This window comes from Saccopteryx leptura, chromosome 4, assembly GCF_036850995.1.
Source record: "Saccopteryx leptura isolate mSacLep1 chromosome 4, mSacLep1_pri_phased_curated, whole genome shotgun sequence".
NCBI lineage: Eukaryota > Metazoa > Chordata > Mammalia > Chiroptera > Emballonuridae > Saccopteryx > Saccopteryx leptura.
Window position 1 is genome coordinate 6950907 of NC_089506.1, and position 16880 is coordinate 6967786.

Here is a 16880-nt window from a genome sequence, read left to right on the forward strand (position 1 = left end):
TGTTTTTGTTTTTTGTTTTCGGGAGGTCATTTCTAGACCCAAAGACGTCAGCAGTCAATTTAAGTGCAGCTGAGAGTTTCCACCTTAAAAGGCAGAGGAAAGCGTCGCTGGGGAGCAGAGAGGAAAGCCGGACCTGTGCCTGGTATGCTTGGCTGGCTCGGGGACTGGAGCCAGCTTCCCTGTGCATGACCGAGTGGAGCACGGCAGGGCTTGCGGGCTCAACTGAGCTGGCGGTCCCAGTACATGCTATTCACATACGGAGCCCTGCCTTACATGCTATTCACATACGGAGCCCTGCCTTGATGAAGAGTGCTCACCGAGTTTATTACTCACCCTAATTTTTTTTATCACAATTTTTGAGACTCTACCCTCTGTTAATATATACTGAAAAAAATGTATTGGGGTATTGCTTTCAGAGAACAAGTGGAAGGAACAGCGTCTCATGAGTGGAATTATTGCCCACACACTTCCTGCCATCGTAGATGGCCAATACTGACCTCCGAGTTATCCCTAAGATACCAAGACTATCTTTTCCTTATCTTGAGTGAAGTTCTAATTGCACAAACTATGCGACCCCGGGCAAAGAGCTAAATCATAGCTCAGTTTCCTTTTCTATAAAATGAGGAGCGCGGCGTAAGATCCCTCTTTTCTGGCTCTAACGTGCTATGTTTCAGAGTCAAAGGCTAACATATGAAGGGCGAGGTGGCCGAGGGACTTTAGGCAGGCTACGGTGGTTACCACCGTGACCACTGAGGAAGCCCGGTGTTCCCGGTAAAAGAGCTCACTCAGCCCAGGCTGTTTGCAGGGGGGCGGGGCACCAGCCCAGGGGAAGGTAGTAACGGCTGACGTGTGGCCAGCAAAGGGACCTGTTCTGACCAGCGTGTTCACATGTGCCTGTGGTCATGCACTACTGGCTCTTTGCCCCACCACCACCTTGGTGGCCACTAGGGAGTGTGATGATCTATATACAAGCCACACAGAAAAAGTACATGCTAATTTTTATTTAATTTTTTAAATTTAAGTAGAGTCGGTGTACAATATTATATTAGCTTCTGGTGTACAATAGAGTGATTCAACCTTTCTATACCTTACGGTGTGATCAGCCCACTAATGCTAGGACCCGTTTGTCTGCGTGCAAACCTATCACAGTATTATTGACTACACTCTCCTCACAAGGAAGGGAGCGTGTGTATTGGGGGGAAAGGTGAAATAAATGCTAATTGTTGTTTGTAAAAGCAATTTCAATGATAAGCTTTTGACTTTTTAGCTTTGCACTTTTATTTTGTTATAGTAAAATAAATAGGGGGCATTTTATTATAAAAGTTGAGGCGGTTTTGACCTAAAAACAATTTTGGACACCCGGCGTACAATGATCTGTTTCTGTGTCTGCCTCCTCCACTAGGCTGTGCACTCGGATTGCAGGGACCAAGTGCAAGGTGTCTGTGATTTCATGGGTCTACCGTGGCACTTCTTAAATGGTGGGCATTAAAAACATTGTTAGTTTAAGGAATGTGGAAATCCCAAGAATACTTCAAGAGGGCTTTCTGTAGTCCTGGGCAGAGAAGGAGGGTAGCCATTTCCCGTGCAGTGAGAGGCGTGCTCTGCTGGTCCTGCAGAACACGGGTCCTCATTTACTTCAATAATCGGGTAGACCAAGGAGCTAAGTACTTCCCTCAAAAGTTCTAGATGCATCAAAAACCAAAGTAATTTTTAAAAGGAACTCCATAGCATTGAAGGGCGATACAGTGATAATTAATTTACTAGACAAAAATAGGGAACTAAAGATGAAATCAAATGAGTATGTGCAACTGCATGGTTCTATAAAAGAAAGCACAAGGACATGAATGCGCGTGGGACACAATCATTTCAACGCTGAGTGTCTATGATCCTATAGATCAATGGGAAATCTCCAAATACGAATATGGAGGAATCTAGCATCTTCCTTAATGTCAATACAAAAGTGGGCTGGATAAACTGCAGACTATCACTGGAGTAGGCAGACATTTTATAGCAAACCAGTGTTTGATAAAATAAAGAAAATAATAAACATTATATTCCACAGAAGATAATGGACTCTGAACTATCGTATTAGAGAAAAAACCCGAGAAATTTCGTAGATCAGAGAAGGCATACTATTACTACCTGCAAAGGCCAAAATAAAAATGTGAACCTTCATAAGAAGAATATGGGAAATGAGACAACGTGCCTGAAAACTCAGGCCTTGTGTTTGTCTCATTACCAAACCCTGGTGAGAAAGACTGCAGACATGTTCACAAAAACCATGAAATCATCTGAGAGATGGAGGCTCTTCTTTACAGGAAAGAAATCCTAATAGTTGTTTATTTTTAATTAATTGATTTTAGAGAGACAGGGAGGAAGGGAAAGAGAGAGAGAGAATGAGAAGCATTCACTTGTTAATTTTTAATTAATTGATTTTAGAGAGACAGGGAGGAAGGGAAAGAGAGAGAGAGAATGAGCGTTCACTTGTTAATTTAGTTGTGCATTCATTGATTGCTTTCCATATGTGCTCTGATGGGATCGAACTCGCAAATCACAACCTTGTTTTGGGATGATGCTCTAACCGGCCAGGGCTCTGATTATTTTATATATTTCAAAACAGAAAGTTGAAATCTAAGAGGAATTATGGTGAAAGTCTTCATAATCATGCAATTGCATGGTTAGGAGTGAATAGACTTTTCCAAGAATTTCTGAAAAACTAGTAAGTTGGGACAATCACCATCTACAGTTTTCAAAGGTAAATTTGGGACACAATGTTCAATGTGAACTTTTCTTATCTTTTTAGTTCACACAACCAGTCACAAACTTCAGGAGCTCGTTGCTTCTAAAAGCTACTGTTTGGCTACACTAAAGAATGAGTAACCCACAGATAAAGCTTTTGAGGGTATATTCCTGAGTCTGGGGACTTAGATCATAGAGTTCACCCACTGACAGAAACAAATCAAGATGCACAGACCCCTGCTTGGATCCGGGGCGGCCATTTCACCCCCTCTCAAACAGTGGGGTGTTTCAAACACAGAAGCTATTCAGCACCCAGTTTAACAGTATCAACTCATGGCTAGTCCTGTTTCATCCACAACACCCTCTCCCCTCTCCATCCCCATTCCTAGGATTATTTTAAAGCTAATCTCATTATATAATTTCACCCATAAGTATTTCAGCATGGGTTCTAAAAGATGAAGACTCTTTGTAATCATTGCTACAACGTCACCATCACACGACAACTGTAGTTCCAATGTATCAGCAAATACAGGGAGGACACTGTTACTTTCTAAAAGGACGCTCAGTTCAGAAACTGCTTTCTCTAATTGTACCTAAATTCATATAGTTCTCAAATCCATTATCTTGAAGCAAAAGTCCGTAACCTCTGCATTTTCTAAAACACCTTTTAACAAATATAAGATTATCAGCCCTCCCCCCAAATGTTTATTGTCTGTCATTATCAAGACCTCACTCTTCACCGTAAATCATCACAAAGATACAAGATAAAGTCTTCACCGTAAATCATCACAGAGATTCCTTTTACCTGTTGGTGATAAATTCCCACCGCTGCAAAGGCGCATGGGGAACAGGCCATTGTTCGGTGCTTGGCGTCAGCCTTGCTGTGAGGTTTTCTTTTTTTGTTACAAAGCCACGTGCATATAGAATTCTTTAAGAATAATCTCTGAGCCCCATTCTTGTTCCATTTTATTCTTGATTCTATTTTATTTAAACATGAGTACCAAGAGCTGTTGGCCTAGTGATGGGAGAAGAGGCAGCTGAGGTCTGAGGGCCAGCCTGGCTGAAGGCTCTTGGGGAAATGGAGGGATTGTTAGCTAACAGTTACCCGGTTTCAGGGGTCACTCACGTCATACACAAAGGTTACCGGGAAACCTACAGTGACATCTTGTGGTCCCTGATGGCTCCTCTCTGAATGGGAACTGAATGGTTAGGAAAAGCCACAGGGGTCTGAAAAAGAGACAGCTAGAGAAAATAACATTCGGGATCATTACAAAACCACACCTCTAACGTCAGTGCCTAAACACTGCAGTGAAGGATGTTTAATTGGTTTGTGTACGCGAGGCCTTGAGAGTCAATGTTACTACGACGGTCTCTTCAATTTTACCAACTTTTGGGGGGTATGATTAGTAAACTATAAGCATAATCTCTAGTTTGAAATAGCAGGATTGTATTCCTGCGCAATGTATCTTTATTGTAGATACCGAAACAAAGCGGTGAAGGGGTTCTGTCCGGGGGAGACGCACCTCTTCCCGATGTGGAAACTCCACAATGCAAAGTCGTTTGCTCGTAGCTGTATCTCAAAGGTGATTTCTACCGTATACAAATGTCGGTTAATGTTGGGAGCTAAAATAGTCTCAAAATGTTTAAAATATTTCCTTTAATGTGGTGAAAATAAGAGATATCCTTAAATTTGGAATAATTTAAACTATACCAAATGACTTAAGTGATTTTTTTAAGGGACACAAACACTAATCCCTTCTATGGAGAAAGAAACTAATAAAATACAATTTTAACTCTAAATACCTCAGAGCTTAAAATCATGAGAGACTAGCATGAACTCTCTAAGGTCTAGTGTTTGATTTGTAGTTGTGTAATGGAAGAATGAGGCGGTGGGATGTGGTTCATTGACTTATTGAATACGGATCAGGTGCCAGGCGATACGTCCTCGGCCACAGAAAGGAGAAGGGCTGCTGCCTGCTTGGACCTCGGCCTCCAGACGGGCGTTTCAGAATCACATAGACCTTCCCCACTGTCTACGGAACCTTCGTACATCTGGGAAACAAAAGTTCCTACCGTCGTGACCAACTCAGAAATTCCTATCGCCAGGTTACAGCGGCTGTCCTTTCACTGCTAGAGATGGAGATGTCCACCGAATACCTGGGTCGCATGTCCTTTCCACTGAAGTTTAACCCCTTGTAAGCAGTGACCCGTGACACGCAGCAGACGCCGTGACCTCACCACAGACAGCGCATCTCCACTGCGAAGATCTTTACGAAGCCCAAAGGAATTTTCTGGGAAAGGTAGGCAAGAAAAGATTTGGACTGTGGCCATTATTTTTTACCAGGGTCTCTTTGAAATTATTTGGCGGGGGCGTCAACTGTGAAACTGATGGGGGAGGTATCATTGTGAAAGAAGAAGAAGTAAGGAAGGTCTAACCAAGGAGGTCAATTCTGGTTTTGGAAACAAGGTTGGACATTCCTCTAGACTTCTGCTAAACATGTATTTAGAAGAAATTATATAACTTATTTTAAAAATCCTAACATTGTTTTTTAAACTCAACATGTAGAAATTAAATATGTTAAACTCTCATCGATGTGGCCTTTTAATATCAATTCTACTTGCTTTAGCAATTTATCTACATTTGATTTCTCGTATCTCAGTAATGACACTCTCTCCAATAGACAGTAGTAATTAAGAGCCTTACCTCTGGCAGGAAACTACCAAAGCAGGGTCTGTATTCTAGGTCAGCCAAATGCTAAACTTGTGACTTTGGGAAAGCAGATGAAAAACCCACAGCTCTCAAGCACTTCAGTTACTGATAAACCCCGCACATTTTCATGATTCATAAGTTGCTCAGTGACGATGGTGTATATAAAACAGCTCTTGGTATCTTGTAACTTTGCTACTTTGCAACCGAAAAAGCAACAGACACCCGGACAGAAGCAACCCATGAAAACGAAGGGATAGAAAAGACAGGTAAGAGGAGTTACGGACTCATAACACACTAATCCTCTGTGTCCCGGTGAGTCTACTGGTTGCAAAGAAAGAAATGCTGGTTGATACCATATGTAGTAGACCAACTATTTTCCTGTAAAAGCCAGAATGTAGGAAATACTTAAACATGAAAAATAAAAAATAAATAAATAAGGGAAGACCCCACAGATTCCCAAGTGATTGGAAGCACAAATTCACTCAAATATTCACAGTGACAGTCCCTACTTTCCGGAAGAGTTTGTCGGTGGCGATGAAGGCAGATTGGGACAGTCCCCAAGTGAGGTTTGCTGATTGAATCAAATTCAACCCAAGGTGAATATTTTACCTCAGATTTTTGGCTAGGTAAATGCCAGTTTAAGAAAGAACTGATGACCATCCTTAAATGAGTAATAATACCTTTGTCTTACACTGAAAATCCCTTGATAAATTCAACTGTCATTACCCCGGGGCTTTCATATGTTGATGAGAAAGTACACTTGATTCAATCTGTTGCTTCGTCACGCCTACTTTTCCTCCCGAATTTCTCTGGATTATGTCCAAGTTCATTGATTTCCAATGCCATCAGCCTTGAGTCAGAGGTTCAGACCGAGCTGCTACTCGTTACTCTGCTGTGACCGTTACGAACTGTTCTCCGTGCATCCGCTCTGGCCGTCTGCCCACCCGTTCTCCCTTTATTAATTAAGTGATATGTCTGGGACTTGCTTCAAAATCATCTCCAAGGCAACCTTTGCAAGCTTCCTTGTTGTGTGCCTCTGCAGAAGCAAGGTGGGATCACCTACTAGGATCTTATCTTTCTGCTCAATTTATTTTGTTTAACATAGGAAACTTTATCATACCAGATTTCTTAGAAAGCAAATTATTCATGCTAGATTTGGCTTGCTGATATTTTATTTAAGGTTTTTGCATCTATATTCATGAGTGAGAGTTGATTCCTTTTTAAACTCCATCTTCCCTCTTCTTCTCTGAAAGTTAAAATAATGTATTTATTTTTAAACACTGCGCCTAAAATTTTATGCAGATCCAACATTAATGAGAGCTAAAATAAAAGTATAGCCATAATCTTGCCTCTATAAGTGACATCTTTCAAGTATAAATTCGGGGTGACACGTGCCTCACGCGCCACACACAAATTCACTGTCGAGCAGGCATCGCGCACGAACCACGTCTGCACCCACACCTCGTATGTCGATGGCACAAAATACAAAAGCTGCTCCTCACGACCCGCACTGATCGCTCTACGTACGACCTGTGACCGAATCTGCAACCGCTCTTTAGAAACGGGACCTCCCATCCAGTGTAGAGAGCCTTCCTCCAACTCTGGACATCTCCCTGACAAATCTGTTTTATCCTGCCACCAAGTGAGAATCACCACACTGTAGGGCGTCACCTCAGTAAGGTGACCTAGGCCTCACCTCAGCCACCACCCTCCTTATAATCCGTCCTCTGGCCCGGGCTTCTCGGGAGCTTGCAGATCGCCTAACCATTCCTCAGTTCCTTACCAGGAAGCAACAAGGCACCTTTTGTAAATGATGCAAATGTAATCACACACAACACACACACACACACACACACACACACACACACACTTCTCAAATAGTAATCTTGGTATAAACTAAGCAAAGGTGAAGCCTTTTACAGACCCTATGAAGACAACTAGTGGGCCAGGATATATTAGGTAGAAAAGAAGGATGTTGTTAAATCAGATATTTCTGAGAAAAGCTTTTAAAACGTTCGATGAAAAAACTCAATGTAAGAATGACCTTTCCAGATCGTCTGTCAGAAATGTTCAGTACACATGTCAAAGAGGTGCGGTGCGAATGGGCCCTGAGAGACCACAAAGCTTAAACCAGCCCATGCCAAGGGCAGACGCTTATTTGGTGAGTGTGGGCACCGTGGACCATCTTCCAGATACCGAGGCTGAACGTAGCTACCCGAGTGATGGCATGAGGAATGCGAAAAAATAAAGATGCATTTGCAGAAGCAAGTTCTTCCTCAGCGACGAGGGGTCCACCCACATGTATGTACAGGTAAAAGTGTTAAGTTGTTGGACAAAAACCAAACAAAAGTCAGCTGACATGACAAGAATAATAAGGAACTTCCTTGAAAATGTGGAAGATCGTCTACAAAAAGTAACAAAAACCATTGGGAAACATTATAGTTAATGGCAAAATGTGGAAAACTTTCCCTTTGAACTGAAAACCAAAAATGGATTCTCATTATCTGTGCTCTGTTTAAAATTGTGCTGAAGATTTTAATCCATAAAGGAAAGAGAAATAAAAATAGTGTCGCGATTAGAAAGGAATAAACAAAACGGTCATAGTCACAATTCATAGAATTTTCTACCTAAAAACACCCCACAGAACCCACAGATTCTTATTAGAATTAGTAAGAGAGTTTAACAAGTTTGCTTGGTATAAAAACAATATACAAAAATTAATTGTATTTCTCGATGCCTAAAACATACATATAGAAAATGAAAAAAATTAATGAGATACTAGTACAATAGCATAAAACAATTCAATACTTAGGAATAAATTCAAAAAATACATAGGTCTTCCCCAGGGGATAATCATAAGACATTACGAGATAGAGCAAAGAAAACCTATGTAATTAGAAAACAATGTGTTTTTTCATTGGAATGCCAAGTATTACAAAGAGGAATTTCTTCCTCAAATAAGTGATTACATAACAGGTTAAGTGACTTTCAAAACCCAACAGGTGTTCTGTGAACCACGAATGTTACTTCTAAAATTCATTTATGGATTTCAAGGTACCAACAATAGAAATAGCCAAAACTACTGAGAAAATGGAACAGAGTGGGAAGGCTTCTTTACCAGGCATGGAGACATATTCTAAAGCTATAGAAACCAACAAATAAAATGTGGTTAGGTCTGTAGAAATAGAACGAAGACCCACGCATGAAGAGTCCCTATGCTTATGCCCGCAGTGACTGTAGGATAGAGACTGCATGGCTGACTTGCCAATAAATGGTGGTGAGTACACTGGCTATCCATCAGTAAAAATGGACTAGCACCGTTCAAGAACTCAGTTCCAAGTGGATCACTGGAAAGAAAGCTTTAAGGAGAGAATACAGAAAAAAACTTTTATCATCTAAAAGTAGAGCAGGGCTTTTAAAGTAAGTTGCACAAAAAGTTTTAACCAAACCAAATAGAATATATATATATATTCTATTTTTAAATTAAGAGCTCTATTCACCAGAAGGAAAAAATCATAAAACGTGAATTAGCCACAAAAAATAGTTGCAATGAGTTCTTTTAACTTTTTCTTTATTTTCTATCTAATTGTTAGAACACACCAATAATAAATTCAAGAAACAATAAAATATTTTTTTTTTAGTTAAGAAAGAAAATAGAAGCCAAACTATTTGGCAGGCATACCACAAAGAGGAAGTACAAATGTGCGATAAACAGATGAAAATGGCTTCTCAGTGAAGGAAATGAAATTCAAACTGTAAAATACACTTACAAATCCGCCAAGATTGGCAAATTTTAGGAACACTGGTAATACCGAAGATTAGCAATCCTGAGAAGCGACGTGAGTTTCCGTAGGCCGCTGGTTTTACTAGGGATACTATGATGTCGGAAAACAGTGTGCTACCACCTAAAAAAAAAGCAGACAGGCGCGCTGCCAGCCCTGACGACGCCACTGGGAGCGCTGTGCGAGCTTACCGCACTCGCTGTTGACAGCAACATCATTCAGGACCGTGCCAAATTGGGAACAGAATTTACAGCACTGGAAATGGCCTCCAGATACACAGAGATAAATCTTTCCTATTGTTTGGTGGAAAAGACAAGAAAGTCAAGAAAGGAGATTATTTAGAGACTGATTTAATTTACATGAAAGTTTTAAAACAGGCCCCAACCAAACCGTGTCCAATGGGGATGTATTCGTAGGAGTGAGAACTCTGAGGAACAGCAACGGCAAGGGGGTGATTCCTATAGAAGGCAGCCGCGCTCTCCTGCGCGCAGGCGGGGAGAGGTGCTGCAGTCCGACAGGGGGACCTGGGGGAGGATTTCTGGGGTTCCAAGCATGTTCGCTATTTCTCGATGGTGGTTAACCGGTTTCTGCTTTACAGTGTTTGGCCACAGTCTATAAACGAGTTCTGTTCTTTTTTCTCCCCCCGGTATAGTTTATACTATGATGAAGAAAGTACTAATTCACAGAAGGAGGTCAGTCAACAAGCCAACACGACTGAAACGAGGAGAATGTTAGCAGAACACGTCCCGCCCCGGGAGCGCAGAGGACGCAGGTTGGGGCCTCCTGCCCTGGCGCCCTGTATTCCAAGCGGCGGTGCCCCCCCCCCCACGGCGGTGTTTGGGCCCCCCCCCACCCCCACCCTGTCGCAACCGCCCAAGGCTGCACGACATCTGCTCTCTGACCTCTGCCCTCCTCCTGTGGGCGCTGAGCAGCTGCGCTCGCCTCCAGGAAAGCCCGAAATGACCCAGGGACTGTCTCTGAAGGTGCCTGCGGTGGCGAGGATGAGGAAGGGGGTGCGGGTGGACAGAGCCCAGTGTGCTCGGATTGTGGAACGACCCCCGATGTGCTTCGAGTGACCGTGGGTGTGCTTGAGTGAGTAAGTGCGAATGTGTCGGCAGGACCACAGGGCCTGCGCTAAGGTCATTGCCGTCATGTCTGACTTGGTGACTCGGGACCGGTGTTCTGAACAGTTGGGCTGAGTCCAGTCTCCATGTTCTGGAACCGGGTAGGTGAGGTCATGGGTGTGATGCACTCATAAAAAGGAAGCCAAGTTACAGCTTCTCTGGGACAAGCGTGATTCGCCAATAGTCAAAATAACATGAAACAAATAATCATCGTGTCTCAGAGCTAAAAGCGGACTCGGATATCATCTACTGCAGTGACTTTACAAGTGGCTTCAAAGACCCCAGAGAATTCAGGGGAGCTGCCTTCCAGGGCATCAGCCACGGGGCAGGGGGCTCTCTCTTCAAACAGCACGGCCCCCACTCTATCCTCTTTACAAACTAAGCCTCCAGGTCACCACCCCCCCAAAAAAAATGGGAAAAAGGCTTTTAAAAAAAAAGAAAACAGGAAAGCCATCGATCTAGCCTCGTTGCTTCATTCTGCAGATTCAGGAACTGAAGTCGAGGTGGGCAGGCAGGGGATGTCCTCCAAGTCACCCAACGACACTGGTCCTCAACCCCGTGGGAAGACGACTCCGAGCCAGCGGTCATGAACCAGAGGCCAGCGCGGGTCTAGGCACCAGCGGCACCTCCGCCGTCAGGTTTCTGGAAGGATCCGGTGGGTTTATCCCTGGGCTCGTTTAGGACATGAACCAGAGGCCAGCACGGGTCTGGGCACCAGCGGCACCTCCGCCGTCAGGTTTCTGGAAGGATCCGGTGGGTTTATCCCTGGGTGCGTTTAGGACAGCGCCTGGCTGGTCACTAAGAACTGGGCCGGTGCTCGCCATTCTCACCAAAGGCACGCTTCCCTCGTCCTTCTGTCCGCACAGGTGTTCGCTTTCTCCCGATGGCCAGCTTGACGCTTTCCGAAGGGCCACCAGTCCATACAAGGACTGACAGCAGCCGTCCGTGCCTCGACCCGGACCGGGACAGCTGCTGCAGAAAATCTGATCCCCGCGGCGGACGAGGACCTAATGTAAGAACAATTTGCTCATAATCCTTCTCCTGCCCATCGTTCTGGCCACAAATAGTTTTACCACCACGAACCATGAGCTCATGGAAGGGCTGGGCGCTGGCAGCGGGGAGGGTGTTGCATGTGGAAGAGAGAGGTCCAGGGCCCTTGCTTGTGCCATGCTGAACACACTTGGGGACGTAGGTCCCGGAGCAGAGGGTAAAAGTCAGGACGCCCAGGTGAGCGGCCTCAGCTCCGACTTTGCAGGCCCAGGTGGTCTCGCAGACAGGGGCGGCCTGAGGGCAGTCCATCCCTGTCCACCCTCTCCGACCAGGACACCTGCCCCGCACTGTGGGGGCGGCTGCCCGGCTGCCCTTCTGTGAGGTCAACTACAGGAGAGAGGTCCTGGTGTGCCGACGGGTCCTTCTTCTTGCTCCTGGCCATTAGCTGCCTGAGCACGAAGCAGCTGCTTGGGGGCACAGGCAAAAACAGGATTTTAGAAAAAAGTATTTATTTTTATCCTTGCTACCATTTTGCACATTGAAAAAGGACACTAAGGAATTTGGGGCACAGGGTAACATGCAGGGTGGCACGAAGGGCAAAGAACGGAAGCCCAGAGATGGTGCCTGGACAGCCACTTAAAAAAAATAACGTGGCCCTGGCCGGTTGGCTCAGCGGTGGAGCGCCGGCCTGGCGTGCGGGGGACACGGGTTCGATTCCCGGCCAGGGCACATAGGAGAAGCACCCATTTGCTTCTCCACCCCCCCCCCTCCTTCCTCTCTGTCTCTCTCTTCCCCTCCTGCAGCCAAGGCTCCATTGAAGCAAAGATGGCCCGGGCACTGGGGATGGCTCCTTGGCCTCTGCCCCAGGCGCTAGAGTGGCTCTGGTCGTGGCAGAGCGATGCCCCGGAGGGGCAGAGCATCGCCCCTGATGGGCGTGCCGGGTGGATCCCGGTCGGGCGCATGCGGGAGTCTGTCTGACTGTCTCTCCCCGTTTCCAGCTTAAAAAGATAAAAAATAAATAAATAAAAATAACGTGCAGGGTGTGTTTTATTTGGGGAGTAGGGTGATTGCCTATTCAGGAGACGGTAAAATTGCCAATTTAGGGACATTAAATCTGATTAAGAAGAGGAAGGCGTGGGAGGCATGAGTTACAGGTTTAATTTCCGCATAGCAGAGATTTCCCATCTTCCTCTGTTCTGTGAGAATGAACTCCCAGCGTCTCTCTATTAACATTTCTCAGTGTCCACGGGCCACCACCCCCAGGGGGAGGCATGACTGGCACACGCGATGCCCTGGGCTCAGGGTGGTCCTAAAACCAATGCATGTGAGCTTGCTAGCCTTGATTTCTCCCCTCCTCTCCCCCTTCTTCCTCAATTCCTCCATTCCTGGAGCGTGTACTGAGTACCTGCCACGTGCTGGCATTTTTCTGAGCCCTGAGGATGAAATGAACCCATCTTCACGAGGCCAACAAGCTGGCCCACCTTGGTGGCATAGTCAGTGTGGCATCTGTTTGGGACGTCACCGCGGTCGGGAAGGAAGGAAAGTGGCACCGGAAGTCTGGGGGGGTTCTGTCTGGTTGGGATTGTCACAAGGACCCAGCAGGACGGGCTGGCTGCAAGCTGATACACAGCAAGCCCCGGGAAAAGGACCCTGCTTGTTTCATGGCATCATCCGAGGGCCCAGACCCCCCACGAGCTCAGGAGGAGCCACGGCCGAAGCAGCCAGGGCTCACCTGCTGTCTGCTCTGACGCAGTCAGTCCCCTCGAGCCCGGTCCTCCCCAGCGAAGGTCCCCTCTGGTCCCTTCACTGTAACAGACTCATCATGCCGCGTCGACTTTTAGCGGACAGTGATGAGGTGACAGTATGCGAGGAAAGACTTTGTGAATGACCGTAAACATATGACCTACTGTTTTTAGAAAGTGTGAGGTAAGTCATGTCGAGTCAAAGACAGAAACAGAAAATGTCGAAAGACCCTCGCTGACCACCCCGGGAAGCCCAGTCACAGGGAATTGGAGACACAGGGCACTGACCGGATGTGGGAGAGGATGTTTTCCATTTCTCCTTCTCTCCTCCTTCTATAGCACTAACCCCGTGGTTACTAGAAAGGCAGCGCATAGGAGCACGCAACTTAAGGAACAACTATATGTACAAAATGAATATGGGGGCCCTTTCATGTAACAAGTTTACACGGTGGACAAAGTTCCACTGAAAGCCGTTTCACGCACGACCTAGCAAGCACAGCCGCACACGTATTCTGGTACGAGTATATGTGATCGCTATTTTGCCAAATTTCAAACACTAGCTTCAAAAACACTTGGATTTTGGCTTCTTTTTTTTTTTTTTTTAATAGCACTTCTGCTAGAATTATTACAATTCTGATATGACTACTCGGACCTGGATTGCCACCATCTCGTCCCACAAACGGCCAGCAGGGCACAGGCCGTGTCATTGGTGAGAGTCTACTGAAGACGAGGCGGGCCTGAGCTCCCGGCCGAGCGCGTGGGGTCCTCGCCGGCCGCCGCGTGGTTCGGGAATGCCACCCTCCGGCCTGCGGAGGCTGCATGAGACATTCCACTTCCAGAAAGTTCTTCGTCCACCCTTCTGTTCCTGCCTCGCTTCTGGTTGTCACGCTCCTTCTTTCTGGCTAGTCACATGCAGGGGAGGACAAGCTGCTTCTCAGACCGGATGAGGAGCGGCCTTAGTGTTCCTGCTGTTTGGGCCCCGCCCTTGTCCCCACCGCAGAGAATGCAGTGTAATGACGGCAGAGTATGCGGTGTAATGGCGGCAGAGTATGCAGTGTAATGGCGGCAGAGAATGCGGTGTAATGACGGCAGAGAATGCGGTGTAATGACGGCAGAGGATGCGGTGTAATGACGGCAGAGGATGCGGTGTAATGGCGGCAGAGAATGCGGTGTAATGACGGCACAGGATGCGGTGTAATGACGGCAGAGGATGCGGTGTAATGGCGGCAGAGGATGCGGTGTAATGGCGGCAGAGGATGCGGTGTAATGGCGGCAGAGGATGCGGTGTAATGGCGGCAGAGGATGCGGTGTAATGGCGGCAGAGGATGCGGTGTAATGGCGGCAGAGAATGCGGTGTAGCGGTCCCTACGGCAGGCGGAAGACACAGTCGTTGTTTGTGATTCGTTGTCTTCCGCAGGGAAGCTGTCGCCTCCCGATCGTCCTGCGCGGCTGCTAAGGGCGCAGTGCTCCTGTTGGCTCCTGGGGCATTTTGCAAACCCGAGCAGAGGGCCCCGGACAACTTAAAATATTAACAGAGTCTGAGGTTATTCAATGATTCTGTGAAATAACTCTGTATCCTTATTTTCAGATATAGGTCTGCTTATTTTAAAGAAATTATTTTTCTCCTTCCTCCAAAGCTTTTTCTAAGGTACCTTTCTGTGAGAACCCGTGTTTTGCTCGCTTTCCTGGCGAAACCAGCCGGCAGAAAGGAGAAGACAAAATAAAGGAGGAAAAGGCCAAATCCCTGCACTAGCTGACTCCGCCCTGCTCTGAGCGTGGGCGTGTTGGCTCGTCTGCCTTCCCTTTTCCCTTGCCAGGGATGAAGAGAAAACGCAATGATAGGGCAGGGAAACAATGAGGCAGCAGTCAGTGATGCCCAGCGCTCTGGTGGGCTGCAGGGTACACAGCTCCGGCTCTTCCCGCGTGCCCGTGTGCCCACCCTGGCCGAGGACGGGTCATCAGCTGCTCTATCAGCTGCTCCGCCTCCCTGCCTGCAGCACGTGTCACCTACCTCCTGGGACGCCCTCCCGGAAACACCTGCTTTCCTACAGGGTAGCCGTGACCAGGTATTCGACCAGGTTTGCCCAGGAGTACATTCCTGTCCAAAGAAAGAAGAGTTTCTTGGACAGAGTAAGATGGTTGAAAAAGTTTCTGCCAGTAACTCTCAAGCTCCTGGTCGGCCCCAGCCTCGGCCCCATGCCCTCCGGGCCCAGCGCTCCGCCCTGCGGTGCTCCAGCAGTTCTGCGTGGCCGCGCAGAACCCTTCCTACTTTGTGTGTCAAGCCAAGCGGAGAAAATATCTGAATGGCAAGAATAGTTTGGGTCTTAAAGGCACAACACCAACTGCTTGGTTTAGCTTGTGTTTTTAGCAAGTTTTGTGTTTGAAACACTCTTTAAATAGTTGAAATTCTGTGTGGAAAGGGCCAGTGAATGACGTGGGGGACCTTATGGGCTGGAGGCCTGCTTCTGGCGTGACCTGCTCATGTGGGGTGACAGACCAGCGAGGAGCAGGCCGCAGCCTGGGAAGGCACACACCTGAGCCAGGGGCTTGGGGTGAAAACCCTGCTTCTTCCGTCACCGCCCAGCAACTTACTGTCATTTTCCTGACATCCTGTCTATTACGCTCAAATCAACATAAACGTAAAACCCACCACTTAATTTCTGTAGTGCATCTGCCTCAAGGGCCGGCATGATGCTGGTGAAGAACAGCTGCTTCGTAGATGAGTCCTATTTTATTATCAAGTGCTTATAGCAACTGTTCAGAAACAAATTGTTACTCTTTTCTCCGCTTTTTCATATTGACGCTTCTCTGTGTTGCTAAGTTGTGGTATTCGTGCCCCATTGGTGAAAAATCTAACATTGATGGAGGGTGAACTAAATGTCAGACGCAGTGGCCAATGATCCAGGTGATAAATTATATCGCATATAAAATTTACAGTAACCCCCTGAAATAAATATCACTGTCTCCTTTTTACTGAGGAGAAAGGTGAGGGCTACAGACTTTAGACAAAATGACTACAATGACAGGCACAGCTAGGCAATACCACAGCCGTTAACAGAAAGATTTTTGTGTGGCTAAATCACTGTGTTATCTGCAATGTGATTTTAAACTCCACTTCCCCCCCTAACTGAAGGTTTTTTATTTATTCCACAAATATTAGCTGAGTTTCTTCACCATCCAAAGCATTGCTCTTCCTATATACCATTCGCTGGTATTTCAAGGACATTTTGCTTAGTAAATTATAATTTTGTCCCCAAAATAGCAGCAATTTCTCCCTGTAGTTGAGTCACAATTCAGTATCCAAGTATTTGGCCAGAATCATGTTTACCTCATGAGCCTCAGATTAATTACAAACTTCATTTTTTTTCCTTCTAATTAAATTCTTAGTCTTTCAACAGCTTATTTTTTTTTAATACTAAAAATATTCAGTATAAAGCTGTTGAAACAGATGTGTGGTCATTTGTATGTGCTTTTAAAAATTAAGCTCTAAATAATTATAAAAAATTTCAATCATTCAATCTAATTAACTTTTATAAATAAAAATGCTTTTAAAAAAATATTCTTGTTATTTCCAGGAGACCCGAAATATTGAGCTTACTGAAACGGTTTCCCTTTCTTTCACGTTCTCGGAATGCCACTCCAATTAGATGTGCAAGCATTGTCTTAGGACTTGTTGTACAGGAGCTCGTCTCCCAAACCCAGACCACTCTCGTTCTGTGCCTCACTTTGAGTAATAAACGGTAAGCCGCCATGAAACGTTGCTCCCATGCTGGGTTTTAGTAGACGAGCTATA

At 45.9% G+C, this 16880-nt stretch overlaps 1 protein-coding gene across 1 annotated transcript in view; it reads right to left on the reverse strand.

The window, feature by feature from the left end:
• The window catches only part of ASB5 (ankyrin repeat and SOCS box containing 5), a 46774-nt gene that overhangs the window by 19250 nt on the left and 10644 nt on the right, over nucleotides 1-16880 (reverse strand). The window lies entirely within an intron of this gene.